The following is a 15,294-nucleotide window of genomic DNA, read 5'->3' as shown; positions in this document are numbered from 1 at the left end:
TTTCCTTACCACCAATTTCCCAATAGCATAAAAAAATCTGCCAGGAAAGCATTTCCTGCAAGCATTTCAGTTTCCTGTTTCCTACAGTTTATGAGTTTTTTCTGAAGAGATGCTGATCAATGCTATCATTATCATTTTATGTGAGTCCCTTCTTCTAAGGGAAATACTCTCAAAAATACTCAAGAATATTCGCTTGAGAGAAAGGTGTTTTATGCATAAGGCAGTGCCAACAACAATAAATCATGAGAGAGTGTCTCTGAAAAACACATTCAAAATATACAGAGGTCTCTCTGTGCCAGGTAGATTGTAATACTGACTTAAGAACTCAGTTGCCCCATAGCATTTCAGACTGTTATACAAGTGGTGCAGGATTACAGATTTGATGATTAGACACTATATTACAGAAAGGATTCTTGAAAAGCAGTATGTAGTAACAGACCATGCAACATATTTTATAAGTTGGGTATGATTAAAGAAAGATAACCATACCTATTGTTAAATTCATGAAATTAACAAATGTGTTTCTCATTTCACTTTTAGAAACTTGAATTCTTCTCCTTTTAAACCTCTCATAGTTATCCTGCAGAGGCATAACCCTCATAGATTTACAGTGGCTATGAAAGACAATTTATTTCCCATCCAAGTCTTTAAAGGCAATGCTATTTTTTCTTCTGAAGTTCTTCTTTTCCAAAGGTCATCACACCACAAATCAAATGTCTTGAAGCTTGTAAGCCTGACATCAAACATCTAGAGTTCAGGAAAACACAGAAGTGTGTATTAAGTAAGAAGATAAAAGAGTGTGATGAAAACGCAAATACTTTTACCTAAGAAGTGGCAGCAATTCAGTGGACAAAAAGAAAAGGATATAACATATCATGGAAACCTTGTGTATGGGTAAAGCAAATTGTTTAACTGCAAGGTATTACTATCATTAAATAGGGAGTAGCAATGATATTATATCAAACTATATTCATAAAAATGTATCCCTGTTATTATCCTGTAAATTGAAATTCAATGACTGAATAATATATGAAACTTGGAGTGTACTAAAGTATAACTAATATCTGTTCATAGATTAGATTTTATCTTTAAAAATAAAAATTGTAAATCTTTACTAAGAAAGCTAGAATTTTAAAATCTACAGCACAAACTGATCTTATATATTGTTGATCCGTATTTTCTCCCATTTTTTCATCTATTTCTAAAAGCAATACAAATCCCATCGTCAAGAAAAATATTAACTATGGAGGAAAGCAAGTACCAGAGAAGACAAGAATAAATATGGCTGCCTTTCCCCAAGCTGTTCTTTAGACTGTTAGAAGCTTGACTCTGCCATCCTTATTCTGTGTAAATAGTGCTTTATTTCCATCCCTACTAAACTGGTACTACCTGGCATTTAGTGAATTAATTTTTCTACAAGTTGTTGTATTGATAGTCCACTAAGAGGGTGTCCTCTTTTTGGCTACAATAAAAAGTTACATATTTCTTATCAGTGTACACGAACATTATTTTAGCTTGACTGAATTCTCATGAACCTCAGTATGTCTTATTCAGTTTAAACAAATATCCACTATAACTCCTTATTGTGTTTGAGTTGGTAATATTATACTTTCCTTCTTCAGGGAAACTTGATTATATTCTAAACATATTTTGGGGTTTTGAGATAAATCATAATTAATGTATTGTATGTATCATACTATAGGAACATTGTAGAACAACAAAATGAATACTAGATATCACTACAAAGACTAGAATACTAGAAATACTAGAAATTATTAAAATATTAAAAACCAAAGACACTTAATATATAGCAAAATATAACTATTCTGAAATAGTTGTATTCATTAAACGGATCCTGCAGTCATCAGCTAAATGTATGTAATCTAGAGATAACAGTGCAAAAGCAAGACAAAAATAGAGAACAAACAGGCCTTTTCAGGAAGGAAGAAGTGTACTGTATAAGAAGTCTAGAGAAACCTCATGAGTCAGTGTTTAAAAGCAAAACAAAACAAAACAAAAAATAACTCATGACAAAAGCCAAGAAGAAACAGACCATTTCATCAATGTTTATATAGACCATAGTGTAAAAATAAAATACTTGATTTAAACACCAAAAAATCTTTAAAACATAATTTAAATAAATTTTGGTTTATTATACCCAATTGAATTAATGAAATTATACATTTCATTGATGGTTCAAAATACAGATTAAAGGAATTGGAATACAAGTGCATGTATTTTATATGATTAATTATTTGTATTTTTGTGTAGAATTAGTTTTTGATTCCTGTAGATTGATATGGTAACTCTAAAGACAGTCCTGAAAAACAGGAGATGGGAAATTGTACCATACCATGTTTAAATATCTAAGATACTATGACTCAGAGGCACATGTTTAAGGCCTGTTCTCCCTCTTTTCTTTACTCTGAAGCATTACTAAATGTATTTCTACTTTGATAAGCCAATGTGTACCAGCGGTAGCTGAGTAGGGGTGTGTGGAACCAGGACTTACTCAACTCATTTTCTGTCTCCCTCTCTCCCTTCTACCACTTCTTAGAAGAGGTGAACTCTAAGCAAAGTTAGAAACTTCCTTTTCCCACAATGGCCACATGTAAAATCTGGGAAGGCTGAGCAAAGGAATAAAATGGACCTGACCAGTGATTTCTGTTTGAAATATTTGCTGATTCTTGTAACTCAGCTGAAAATGACACACACTATGATGTTTCGGATCAGATACATCTTTGATGTATTTCAGGAGTGCAATAAAGATGAAATATATTAAGAAAAAAAATTCCTTTCTCTCATAACAATGAAAAACAAGTGCATGTTTAAATTTTCAAGGGAACAGACTGGAGTTCTGGCAAATGCTTTTTAATATTGAAAATGGAAAACAATGAATATACTGATAGAGATAGTCCCAATACAATGCAAGCAACATATTTCCTTTTCATAAGTTCCTTTAGGAAATTTATGTCCTAACCCTCCAAAGGCATGCACAAGTTTAACTTAATCTATATTTGTGTTTCTATTTCGAGCTTGAGAAAGAGTAATAAAGAACTCTCATCTAATACACGTACCAGATATTCATTACATTCACTGATTCCCCTCACACCATTTTATTTGCTTTTGTGTATTTGACCATAAGAACAAAAAAAAAGAAATAAGAATAGGTGAAACACATAGATAGAGAAAATATGAATATTATAGTAAGCTAATAAAAAAAACACCCTGTGCCCCCAACACATAAAATTTTGAAGGAAGGCTAAAACTTATCTTTGTTCTTACCTCTCTCAGTATTACCATACTCTTTCACCAATGAACGACCCTGCATACCAAAAGTGCTGCAGGATGGGATAAAGCAATGTTGTAGCTCTGTTTCCTGGCATTCTACGTTTAAGGGAGTTATTTTATCTTAGCTTTATTTGTCTTCAAATTAAATGTTTCATGTAGTTTTCTGTCTAATTTAGAAAAGAGGAAAAGACCAAAAAAACTTCTCTTTGCAACACTGCCTGTTTTCTGGTTTCAGAGGGCTTAATTAACTCTTTCTGGTTTCATTTCTTATGGTTTTACATTCATCGTCTTCCACTTGAGTTCTGGTTTCTTTTTTAAAAAAAGAACAGTTTTCCATGACTCCCACATAAAACTATTGGATAGGGTACTGTTAACTTTTTTTTTTTGTTATGGATACTTTTGCTAGTCTTCTTAGTGAATTAAAATTGATGGGCTATGCATGAGGGGAGGGACAGTAATAAGGAAAGGACCATTTTATCTTAAGGAACCGGCTGGATTTTCTAAAGCCAACAGAATTTATAGACATTTTACTGTTAGTTTATTATTTTAAAAGTTTTATTATTTTGTATAATACTGATTTGCAGTTTTAGCTGTACATATTTTTTATTATAGCTTCCTTTTAAAGCAAGTTCTCTTTTTATGTATGTACACTTACGTATTTATTTACACACACATACATTGTATTTTTGAAGGGAATTCTTAGAACACTTTTCTGAGTGCTAATATTTCACTGCACTCAGACAGAGCATCACAGAGTTAAACAGAACCACATAAGGCCAGAGACAGACAAACACATAGTGATTAGAAGGGTCAGAGCTTAAGTCTCTGTGTCACTGATTCTTATTTTCTTAAAATTTGTAAGTGTGAAAGTCTTTTCACTATCCACAAAATAGGCTATTGTAGTGCTGGCAATTCAACATTGCACCTCAAATCTTACTCTTAAGTAATTCCATGAAGTACAGTCTGTATAGGATCCACACTCATTTTATTCTCCATGTCTGGCTGGTCTAGCTAAAAAGTAGACAATCTCACAAGAGTTCAGTCTAAATGGAGTCAACCAGGACCACTAACTACTAACTCAGTAGAATTCAAGCCAAGAATCAAAACCCTGAGCCTTCCAAATGTGAATATCCCTTTCCTTACAGATAGTTCCACTGGAATCCGACATACTTCATTCATGTTACTACTTAACATCATGTGATTCAAAGACTATTCGCCTCAGTTCAAGTTTCAGTGCTTTAATTACTAAAAGTTGTTAGTAGAAATTAGGGTATGAATTAGAAAAACACTTGCATTAATTAAAAATCGCTAGCAGTGGATTGCTTTAAAAGCTGGTCCTTTTAAGGTAGTGGTTTTCCTGTTTTTGGCTTCTTGGTATATACTCTCCGGTTCAGTGGCCACTTAAAGTAAACGCACGCAGATGAAGAGAGTCCAGAAAAACACATGGTCTGAAAGAGAAGTTTGCCTCAGTTACCCATTTTTAACCTTCAAAGAGTTAGACATAAACTACTCACCCTTGTTTCCCTCCACAACTAATGGAGAAAAATAGACAACTGCAGAATCATCCTAGACATTAATCTTAGGATGATATATTGCCTTCTGGAGGTGCCAGTTTCTCACCATTGACTATAAAAGGAGCCAAGAGTTACCAGCATAGATTTAGATGTGCTCATTTTAGATGCCTATATTAGGGCAAATCAATCCCACCCTACTGACAAGACCGTCAGAGAGCAGAGGAGGAATACCACACACTAGCAGCACAAACAGTGCAAGTTAATCACCTGATGCATTAGTTCCACGGGATGTTCTCGGGTTCTGTTTTGTTTGGCAGGAATTGTGGGAAAGGTGTTACTGAGGAAAAAAATAAGCTAAACTGAAAGAAAAGTGAGGGACAGAGTACATAAAATGAGAAGAGGCAAAAGGAGTTATGCAAAGGAACAAAAAAGGGTGGCAGAATGCGTGTGGTTCAGCCTTCAGCACAAGGATGGGAAAGTTCTAAGAGGAGATCTCTAGAGGATCCCAAACACCCTGCTTTGACTGTGCCTGAAACTGCAAATTCTGATTGAATCCTCGACTGGGTCCCCTCTGCACTTTTCCCTACACACAGCAGAGAAGTATGAACACTGGGATCCTAATACCATCCGCCTTATAAAACAAAAGCTTCTCCTGTATTATTCTTAGCCCAGAGTAGAGGACAGAGAGAGGTGATTCTAGATGAGCTTCATTCAAGTTTCCCACATACAATGGAACAAATATGCTAGGATAGTGGTTCTCAGATCGTTCAGACCAGTGGATCATCACCAGCCCTTAAAATTTTTACAAACCATTACATATGCTGTCACGGAAATTTCACACATTAGGGGTTTAGTAGTACATACTACTGAATACAGTCCCACAAATCAGCTCTGGGCCCTTTATGTTATCGCGGTAAACTCTTTGCAACCTATCGTAACAGCCTCCAGTTTGAAAGCTACTGCTAGGGGTTGAGGGCTTGAAATTGAAAGACTCTGGAAACAGCAAAACAGATTTGGCTTTTTTTATCACCAAGCTGAGAAAAACTCAAAATATGAAGATATTTAAGATTTACATCTATAGCTAAAGCTGAGTAGATCTAAAAGTCCCTTATAAAGATTAATTTTGAAATTCCTTTAAATAATCCAAGGTATTTTTAGAAACATACGTGTTTGTTAGTTTTAGTAATTACTAACCACATGCAACTCTTACTGAAGTCAGTCAGAAACAAAGATAATAAAATTGTCAATGTCTGGGCTGCTGTTACGTGCAAATTTTTTTTGTATCTTTTAAGCCAATTCCGGTCCAAACCAATCTGCCTTTGCTGCTGCATAACACATTATAGCCTCAAAATAACCTACAGCAGTCCTATTACTAGATATGTCCACAACATGATATATTTAAACTCTGCTGGTTCAATACATGGCTGCCATGTTATCTAATTGACAAGAGGGAACTTAGGCAGAGGAAAATCCTATTGATCCCTTCTGCTAATACATAATAGGAATACAGTCGATGCCACAAGAAGTATTTTAATTTTCCTCATTTTTATTAGCTAATAACCTTACAGGAACGTTCTAAATTATATTAAAAAGATTGTTCCTACTAACCTGAATATTTATAGTTGTAGTATTACATGATAATAGAGACAATTCCCCAGTCGACACTTCTTTCCACTGACTATAATCCACACATAAGTACTCTAAGCATGCTTGAATGTATACATACACAGGTGTAAGCATTTTATGTAATACCTTTTCTATACTTTATACTACTGTGTACAATGATTTATATTAAGGTTTTAATACTATATATTGCATATCCACACATTTCCATAGATACACAGATTTAGATTTTGATACAGGTAATCTTCAGATCTGCAATTCCTAATCAAGAAACAATTATTCCTGAATAAAGCTTGCATGGCTGAGCCCAGAGTTTTAAGCCGTGTATGTAAAATAGGTCGTTATTAATATTTTTAAAATGCTACTTTAGGTAGCTGGGATTTTTTTCTTGTTATATCTTTAATATCTTAAAAGCAGCCAAGATGATTTAGAACTGCATCTGATCAACAAAGAAGACCAACGATTTATTCAAGTATGCTACTATCATTGTTTATCACTTGAATGATTAATTCTTGATTAAGGAAGTGGGAATAAGGTAGTGCATTTTTTTTCTGATACTCTTCCTTGAAGGAAATTCAGAATGGGAGCTATTAGCTCTAATGACTCTTAAATGTTTCAAAATCATCCTGAACAATCGCCAAGGGGCAGAAATGCTAATGTTTGCTGAAGGAACCTAAGGCTTAACTGAATTATCTATCTTCTTATCCAAAGGACTTTGAAGTAGCATCAGTAAGAGACAATTTATTGTCCCACTCAAAACAATTAGCCGGCACTGATGAGAGCATGGAGGGGGCTATATTTAGTGTTGCTAGTACTAATTTCTGTGAGTCAGTAGCATGATTCAGACTGGTCAGTGATGTTGATGTTAGCCACAGAGGGAGATAGCTTGGTTATCCGTATTGGTTTTTTATCTTTTTTTTTGGGGGGGGGGGAGGGAAAAATAAACAATATATTTGTAATTTGATCACAGAGCAGTGTATCACAACATAAAATTTTATGAACCACATTTTCAGTCAGCACAAATTGGCACAGGCCCACAAAATCAGTGGAACCAGTGTAGCTTCACAAATTGACATTAGCTGACTATATGCTCTTAAAGGTAAGACTACCAACTTCTTCGTAAAAGTGCAGCATTAAGAAGTCTCAAAAAGCAGCACATCTGAAGACATCCACAGCAGTGTAATCCAAGCAAATTAACCTTTTGCATTTCATCGCCCAATTCTACATACCATAACCCCCCAAAAAGCACTTCTGTACTTTAGTAAGTGTACTGGATATTCCCACATTTTAAATCTTGGGGTGATGGCTGTGCTGCCTGAGAAATGCATATCCAGTGTTATTTTTAACAAACCCTTCTAGTGTACTGGACCTAATTGCCTCCAGGACAGCCTTGCTTGGGACTCTTGCCATCCTTCTGGAATTCAAGCATTAAGTAACAAGGCTAAACTGCCATGGAGAAAGAAAGTAAAAGAAAAATACTCCAAAAATAGGTAAGTGCCACATTGGAAAAGTCACTGGAGTGGGAGTAGCTGGGTGCTCACAGTATGTCACAGTTTGGGGCTGTACGAGCACACTATTTGCAGAGTAATAGCACACATTCATTCACCAGACATTTCTCACTTTTTAAGAGGCAGCCATAGTAGCACTGCCTCATTGCATTGGCACTTGCTTTTATTTTATATATTTCTCCTAAATAGCCTCCCAAACATGTTATTTCCTACTCTTTATAGCAGTGTAAAGTATGATTATCCTACCCTGCTCTCTTTTTCTCGTCTCTCTCATGCCTGATCCAAGTCCTTTATAGGGTCAGATTCTCTGTCAATTCCAGGATTTTATGCTTTGCTATTTTTTTCTTTGAATGTAGACTTTGCGCCATTGTTCACGAAGTATCTTTGTACTCTTTTATCTGGTCTGGGGCTGTAATAATGCTGTGCAGTGGCCGCGCCTGAAAAGAATATGAAAAGAAGAAACAGTGAGCATATGAAGTCCAGTGTTTATTTTTTGGTGTATTTCAAATACGACACACATGAGAAAAGATGATTTGCACAATAGCCATTCCTTTCTCTTGTTCCTTTCTTTATTTTACTTCTTTTTTTATTTCTCACCCTCCTGACTGTGCATTATCACAGTGAAAGAATATAAAACTAAAAGAAAAAATAGTTAAAAAGTTTTGTGACAGACATGTAAGTGAGCACAAAAGTTGAAATATTTTAGATTATCATACATATTCACAGATGGAAACATACTATGCACAAATCCTGAGTTCCTGAACAGTCAACAGAAGAATTTTGAGCTGATAAATCTGTGGATGTTTATGGATAATCTTCTTTCCTAAGGGAGGGATAAATTTGATTTCAGGATAAATTGGGTGAGTTTGCTTTGTTTCACAAGGGCGTTCTTAAACTGAATGGGTGGCTAATACAGCGATCTGGCTATCATGACACCTACAAGACAAAAAGAGAGGTCAATTGTTTGCAAAGCCAGATTGTTTGGTCTTTTAGTCAGCATATTGACCAATCTGTTACGATAAGGATATTGTCACATCAGACACAGCCTTAATGGCATTGCAGAAAATAGCTGTAGAGCTCCAGGCAGGAGTACAGGAGGAACAGGACTTTTGCCTAGAATGGTCTGTGAAGAGTGGGTGTGAACAGAATAGTACTGGACCCAGAAGTTGACTGAAAGATATGTAGCTAGTCTGGTAAAAGTTTCTCTATGCAAAACTGGTGGAATCTTTGGCCATTCATTTCATCATGTTTGCATGCAAAAATTCTCCTAACTTTTCACACTTCCTGCATGCTCTGCAGTTTCATGAAGTTTAAAAAAGCCTTGATTACACTTATTCCTATATTGGCTCAGTCTGAACAGGATTAGCGCTCGCAGCATAGTCAAGAAACCAGTTTCAAAGCCTAATAAAATTTTGATCCATGCACAAACTAGGAAAAGACTGTGTTCTCTGTCTTCTCTTCTTGGGTCAAGCCCATCATGCAAGTTTGCCCAAAGGCTCCTAGTTCATACAGAATGGTGAGGTGGTCACTCAGGCCTTGATCACCTCACTCACTGTTGACCACATAATGTAATGATCCAAATACTCAAAATCATGCTCTTTATGCTAAAACCCTCACAGTAAATATATCAGATTCAGGCAATCCACTTAAATTCTCTGTGACACATTTTCTGCCTCTGTAAAAAAGTATAATAATTCTGTCATTACAGTGCTGGTCACAGAATGAGTTAGAGCAATTGTCATTGATTTGTCAAATCTGGCCTTTCCAAATTGTCTCCAAACCACACTGAGTTTTCCTGAAATAGTAATGTTTCCTCAAAAGTTAAATGAAGTATCTCCAGAAATATTCCTTTGTGCATTTTATTTTTGCTTGCTTTATGATTGATGACCTAAATTACATGGAATGTTTTCCGTTACTCAATTAGATGTCCTAACTTTTAGAAATAGGAGGAGCGCCTACTTTCTCACAAAAATTGTGAAGAATATTGTAGCTGGAGGATTAATTTGAAAAACATTTTGAATCCGCAGAATATTCTCTGGAGCTACAAGGAATTTTTCCTTCTTACTTTCACTCAATTTGTGTTGCATGCTTTTATGTTGTCCTGGTAAATTAGTGCAAGAGGAACATTAAATAATAACTATTTTGTGCCTCCCCATGAAAATCACATCCACTTAATGAACTCTACTATAACAGTATCTCACAAAAATATTTTGGTATGTACCCCTTTTACCCCTGCTTCCTTCCTGCAAAGCAAATAGAAACAAATTATTTCTATTTGATAGATGAAGAACTGAAGTACAGACTGACTGCCTTCCCCAAACACAAAGTGATGGAGGCACAGGCATGTACCCAGACTGCAATGCCACCATCTTCTTCTTACCTTAACCAAAGCTAGTTTTGTCTGCCTGAGAGCTAGGAGATATGACAGAACTGTGCAAAACACATCTGGCAGTCTTATAAAGCTGGAAATGCAATTTTCAAGTGCCTAGGGAAGCCTACAGTGATCAGTGCAGATGAGGGTGCTGAATTGCAGGTAGAATGTAAGAGAATTTCTTGTTTTATATGTGTTCAGATAGTTTTATATTTCCCTTCTGCGAAGAAATGCAAGAAAGAATCTCAATAGATTAGTCCGCAGGGTTTGTCTACCTCAGTATTTTGATTTTTCAATTGACCTCCAGATATGCAGAGGTAAGGTAGTATTTTTAGCAACTTCCAAAACGGGCAGGAGCCAATTACTGCTCACAGCCTCTTTTGATTGCCTCACTTGAACAAAGAGAAAAATGTAACAGCGATACAGGTAAGAAAGAAAGAGACAATGAAGCTCAAGCAAGCCATGATAATAATGTAGTTAGGATGATTTATTTATTTGCCAGTCCTTTTGGGCTGTTTTGTACTGACTTCATTCTGTTGCTTTAACTCCCTACTCTCTGTAACATCTCAGATCTGTAACAACAGTGACACACGAGCTTCTCTGTTTCATTTCTTTTGCAGCACTGGCTCTAATAGCAGTGTGATTTGAATGCTAGCAATGGAGAAACAGGGTATTTATGGTAGGCTAAAAGAACTTGACAGCCTATAGCACAGCTGGTCATTCATTCTAGTGAAATGGCCAACAGAGAGGCTGATAGTATGTCAAAACAAAACTCTAAAACAAAACAAAGAGATTATAGAATTATATATGTTTTATGTATGAGGATTTTTCATTGAAGAGGGTGACCTACTGCATTGGAAAAAGACTTGAAGCTTTTTTTTTTCTTCCCAATTTCATTCCCAGACCTGTTACTAACTTCCAGTGTATCCTGACCGCTCACTTGGGCGCAGATGTTGACACCCCCACTAATTTTTCGTTGTCCAACCTAAGAGAAAGGTGCTGAACATGTGCAGCTCCTATATGCTCCCATTTCCCCTGCAGAAGCTGCTCATGACCCCAGAGAGGGAGGTAAGCCTGCAGAGGCTAAACCTGGTGATCCCACACCCCTGAGCACTCAGAGCAACCCGCTCACTTCTGTCATTTAACCTTTACCTCCTCTGAACCTCAGCTGGCCCCGTTTAACAAGGGACACAACGCCTCTCTCACTGAAGCAAGCCTCGGTGATGCCTGCTTCATTTTCGCAATTGCACTGAGATCCTCACCCAGAAAACGCTGCGGTTCTCACTTTTATTATTCATAAACGATGAATAAGCTGGCAGGGAGGAAGATTTTGGTTCCCCCCGCCCCCGCCCCAGAAAACGCTGTCTTCGCAGGCACCAATCTGGGGCGTAACGCCGTCCCCCAGTCCCTCTGAGACGGGCACAGCATCGCACACCCTGCGGGGGGGGGATCGGGAGGGGGAGGTCGCGGTGCCGACCCACACCTATCCCGCCGCGGGGACGCCGAGACTCCCCGCCGCCCGCACACCGCCGGTTCGCTCCGCTCCGCTCCGCTCCGCTGCAGCGGGGCGCAAAGCGCCAACGGCCGCCGGCAACGGCGCCCCAACAGCCGGCGGGAGCGGCGCGCGCGCCCCGCGGCCCCTGGGCCGGGGGAGGACCGCGCGCGGGCCCGCCGGATCGTTAGGGCGGCCCCGCCCCCCGCCCTCGGGATGGCCGCGGCCCCCGCCCCCGGCGGAGCCCCGCCCCCTTCCCCGCCGCGGGACTGCGGTCCCTCCCGCCGCCCCCCCGCGCAGGGGCAGCCCCCGGCCCCGCCGCGGAGCCCCGGGGCTTCGCGGGCGGGGAGGGGCGCAGCGCCCTGCGCCCGCCCCGCCCCCGCGGGAGCCGCACGCGGCAAAGTCACCGACCCCCGAAGCCCGCCGGGCTCCATCAAACGCCGCGGCCCTGCCCACCGACGTCATGGAAACAAGCGCGTCAGCCGCCCGCCCGCCAGTGGCGGCGGCGGGGGCCGGGCGGCGGCGCGGCACCGCCCCCCCGCGCCGTGCCCAGCGGAGGCACCTCCCCCTCCCCCATTGAAGGCGCCGCACGTCGGGACCCCCCTTCCCTCCGCCGGGCTAGGGGCCCCGTCACGTGGCCGGGGCGCCGCAGGCGGTGAGGGGGGCGGCGGGCACCGGCGGTTGCGGCGGGGGGGGGGGGGGGCTGCGCGGCGGGGAGCGAGCGAGCAAGTGAGTGAGCGAGCGAGCGAGCGCGGCGGCGGCTTGCTCCGCCCTGCGGCGCCCGGCTCCTGTAGCGGTTACTCGGCGGGGCCGGGGCTGCGCGGCGCTGCCCGGTGCGGGCGGGGGAGCGGCAGCGGCGGCGGCGGGCGCTGAGGCGCGGCGGGAGCCCGTGTGAGGCGGGAGGGCGAGTCGCGGTTCCTGCCCGGTGAGGCGGCGGGGGCGGGGCGGGCGGGTGGTCCCCCCCTTCCTCCTCCCCCTCTTCCTCCCCGCCGGCTCTGCCCGCGCCGCGGCCCCCTCCCTGCCGCTCCCCTCCCCAATTCGGTCGCCGCTCCCCCTCCCTCCTCCCGGCCGCAGGGCGGGGGCGGCGCGGCGGGGCCGGCCGTGGGCAGGGCGGGGAGCGCGGGGACCTTGTGCGCCGGGCGAGCGGGCGGCGGCGGCAGGTTCGCGGGCGCCTCGTCGCGGCCCCCCGGCTGGACAGCGGCGGCGCCGAGGTGAGCAGCGCGGCGGCGGCGGCGAGGCTCGGGGCGTCGCCGCGGCAGGTGCAGGCGGAGGGCGGCTGCCTCGCCGCCCGCCGGGGGGCTGCCGGCCATGGCCGCCGCGGACTGCCGGCTCGCCCCGGGGCGGTGGGGGGGGCGGCGCCGCACCGCTGCAGCGCCCTGGTGGCGCATTGGGGGCGGCCCTGCGGCGGGGCTCGCCGCGCTGCCCGCGGAGGTGAGCGGGGCGCGCACCTGGCCGCCGGGCGCGGCGTGACCTTGAGGGCAGCCGGCGCGGGGCTCTGCCTCCCGCGGGCCGCCGCCTTGAGCGGCCGCGGTTAAGCGCCCGCCGCGCGGCATCGCCGCCGCTGCCTCCCCGGGGCGGTGTTTTTTGGCGGCGGCCGATAGCCGGGCTGCGGGGGGGGGCCCTCCGCCAAATGGTGTCTCTAACCTTTGGATGCGGCACCACGTGAGCGGGCCCGGGCACCGGGGGATGGCCGCTGCCCGCCGCGGGGGGAGCGCTCGGTATTGGCGCTGGAGTGTGTTTCCCGGCGGGAGGGGGGGGGGGGCGGAAGAGGCGAGCGGCGCTGCGGCGAGGGCTGCCCCGGCCGGCTGCGGGGCGCGTTGTCCGCCGCCGCGGGCGGGAGCCGCTGGGGAGCGTTTGGGCTCTCGGGAGAGGAGGTCTGGCGGGAGCCGAGCTGATAAAGCTGGGGCTGGCTGGTCTGCGGAGGCATTTCGTTTTGTGCGACTTGGAGCAGTGTAAGTGGCGGTTCTCGGAGTGACTGGGGATGTAAGCCTGAATTCATAAAAGCTCTCGAAAACCGGGAGTTAAGGGTGAGTCTGTCCCTGATTTTTCAACCTGATGAGTGATTAATTCGCGTGGCTGCGGTAGGAATCCGAGCGGTGCTGTGTTCCACGCTCAGCAAAAATTGTTGCTAATATTTAAATGTTTCTTTTTTGTTTCACTTTATTTATTTTTCCTTGTATTGGGGGGGGGGGGGGGAGTAAAAGGTACACAGTAACAAAATTTCAGAGGCTTTTTTTCTCGTCGTTATAAGCTCTCCATCACAGAAGCCCGAAAGTCTTAAATAGCTATTACATACAGCATTCTTAAATTCTTGATTTTGTGGGGCTTTCTTCTCACATACTGATTAAAAGTAACTGATAATAGCTAAAGCCTTGTTTCATACCGTCATTCTGACAATGTATTTACACTGGTATCTGGCTTAACAACGAGTTAAGGGGCGGCTACCTAGGTGAATATTCAAGTCATATTCCTTAACGTGTCCCTGCTGGAAATGAAGTCCAAAGCCAGATGTACCTGTAAAATGTGTCTTGCATCATTAGCAATTTACAGTCCCCGTTTACTTTTTTGGGGGAAGGAGTATTGGACATCTCTGGAAAACCACAGCCTGTCTAAAAGGTGCTGTATCTTTAAAATGCTTGTTGGTGCTACTGAATTTGAGTTGAAATAGCGTTTTTAGATGATAAAGATTTTTACTAGGTGGCTTGCCAGCTTCTCGGTTCCTCTTACAGTGTATTAATACATGGCTGTAACTATCGCTGTAGCCTGTGTGACTTTTTTCTTTGACTGTTTGTTGGAGCTTTTCAAGAATTTGTTCCAAACATCACAATAGCAAATTCCAACAGGAGTAAACTTGTGTATCTTTAAACCATTGACTCTTCTGGCAGGGACAGCTTCCAATGTACTAGAACTTTAATACTTATGGCATAATGAATGGAAACTCTCTTAGTGTCAGTGGAAAAAGTGGTCACTGAATTCAGTCTGAAAAATACTCATACACTTTAAAAAAAAAAGTGAAATTGCTGGTCTGGAGCAGTGTTGTTGGGTTGTTTAGGATATTGCTGCTCTTTTTATTTGTGACAGTTGTACCTACACCTAGGCTGGGTTATCTGGACTCAAGAAGTAGGGATCCTGTGTTATTTACACACACTTGCAGGCTTTCCCCATCAATATTGTTATCTCAGTGCTGAACTGCAACATTACTTCACTTAAAAATGCTTATGATGTGGGTAATTAAAATGATATAAGTCAAAGCTAATTTTAAAGTGAATCATGGCTGTACTGTGTGTATGCACAAATACAGTGACTCACTGTTGCATATTAAGTAGACACTGTTGTGTTTAGGAACTTAAAGCGGAAAACAGACTAGTGTGGTTTTAGCACTGGATGATGCATTTTGGTTTCTTACGAAGTTATATTACATACAGCTAATGATATAAGCAAAGGATCCCCATTCTTATAATGCCAAACCAGCTGCTAATCTGTTAGTGATTCTAG

At 42.6% G+C, this 15,294-nt stretch overlaps 1 protein-coding gene and 1 long non-coding RNA gene across 10 annotated transcripts in view; one reads left to right on the top strand and one right to left on the bottom strand.

The window, feature by feature from the left end:
* LOC135327980 (uncharacterized) overlaps window positions 1-12,276 on the bottom strand; it is a 141,650-nt gene extending 129,374 nt beyond the window's left edge. The window contains exons 1-2 of the long non-coding RNA XR_010388687.1: window positions 12,211-12,276; window positions 8,183-8,373 (exon numbers count right to left, since the gene is read on the bottom strand). This is a non-coding gene — a long non-coding RNA (uncharacterized LOC135327980). The remainder of the gene's footprint in view (window positions 1-8,182; window positions 8,374-12,210) is intronic.
* A 51-nt stretch (window positions 12,277-12,327) lies between these two features.
* The window catches only part of ATP2B1 (ATPase plasma membrane Ca2+ transporting 1), a 67,429-nt gene continuing 64,462 nt past the window's right edge, over window positions 12,328-15,294 (top strand). For 2 of the 9 annotated variants that reach the window (XM_064510042.1, XM_064510045.1), the window contains exon 1: window positions 12,793-13,010. The gene's annotated coding sequence lies outside the window, so the exon portion shown is untranslated. Of the gene's footprint in view, window positions 12,529-12,707; window positions 12,725-12,790; window positions 13,011-13,698; window positions 13,827-15,294 lie in introns of those variants that run through there. The other 7 variants (XM_064510023.1, XM_064510021.1, XM_064510037.1 and 4 more) reach the window with 7 other exon arrangements.

This window comes from Dromaius novaehollandiae, chromosome 1, assembly GCF_036370855.1.
Source record: "Dromaius novaehollandiae isolate bDroNov1 chromosome 1, bDroNov1.hap1, whole genome shotgun sequence".
Classification (NCBI taxonomy): domain Eukaryota; kingdom Metazoa; phylum Chordata; class Aves; order Casuariiformes; family Dromaiidae; genus Dromaius; species Dromaius novaehollandiae.
The sequence above is the reverse complement of the archived record's forward strand: the minus strand, read 5'-3'. Positions and strand labels throughout refer to the sequence as shown.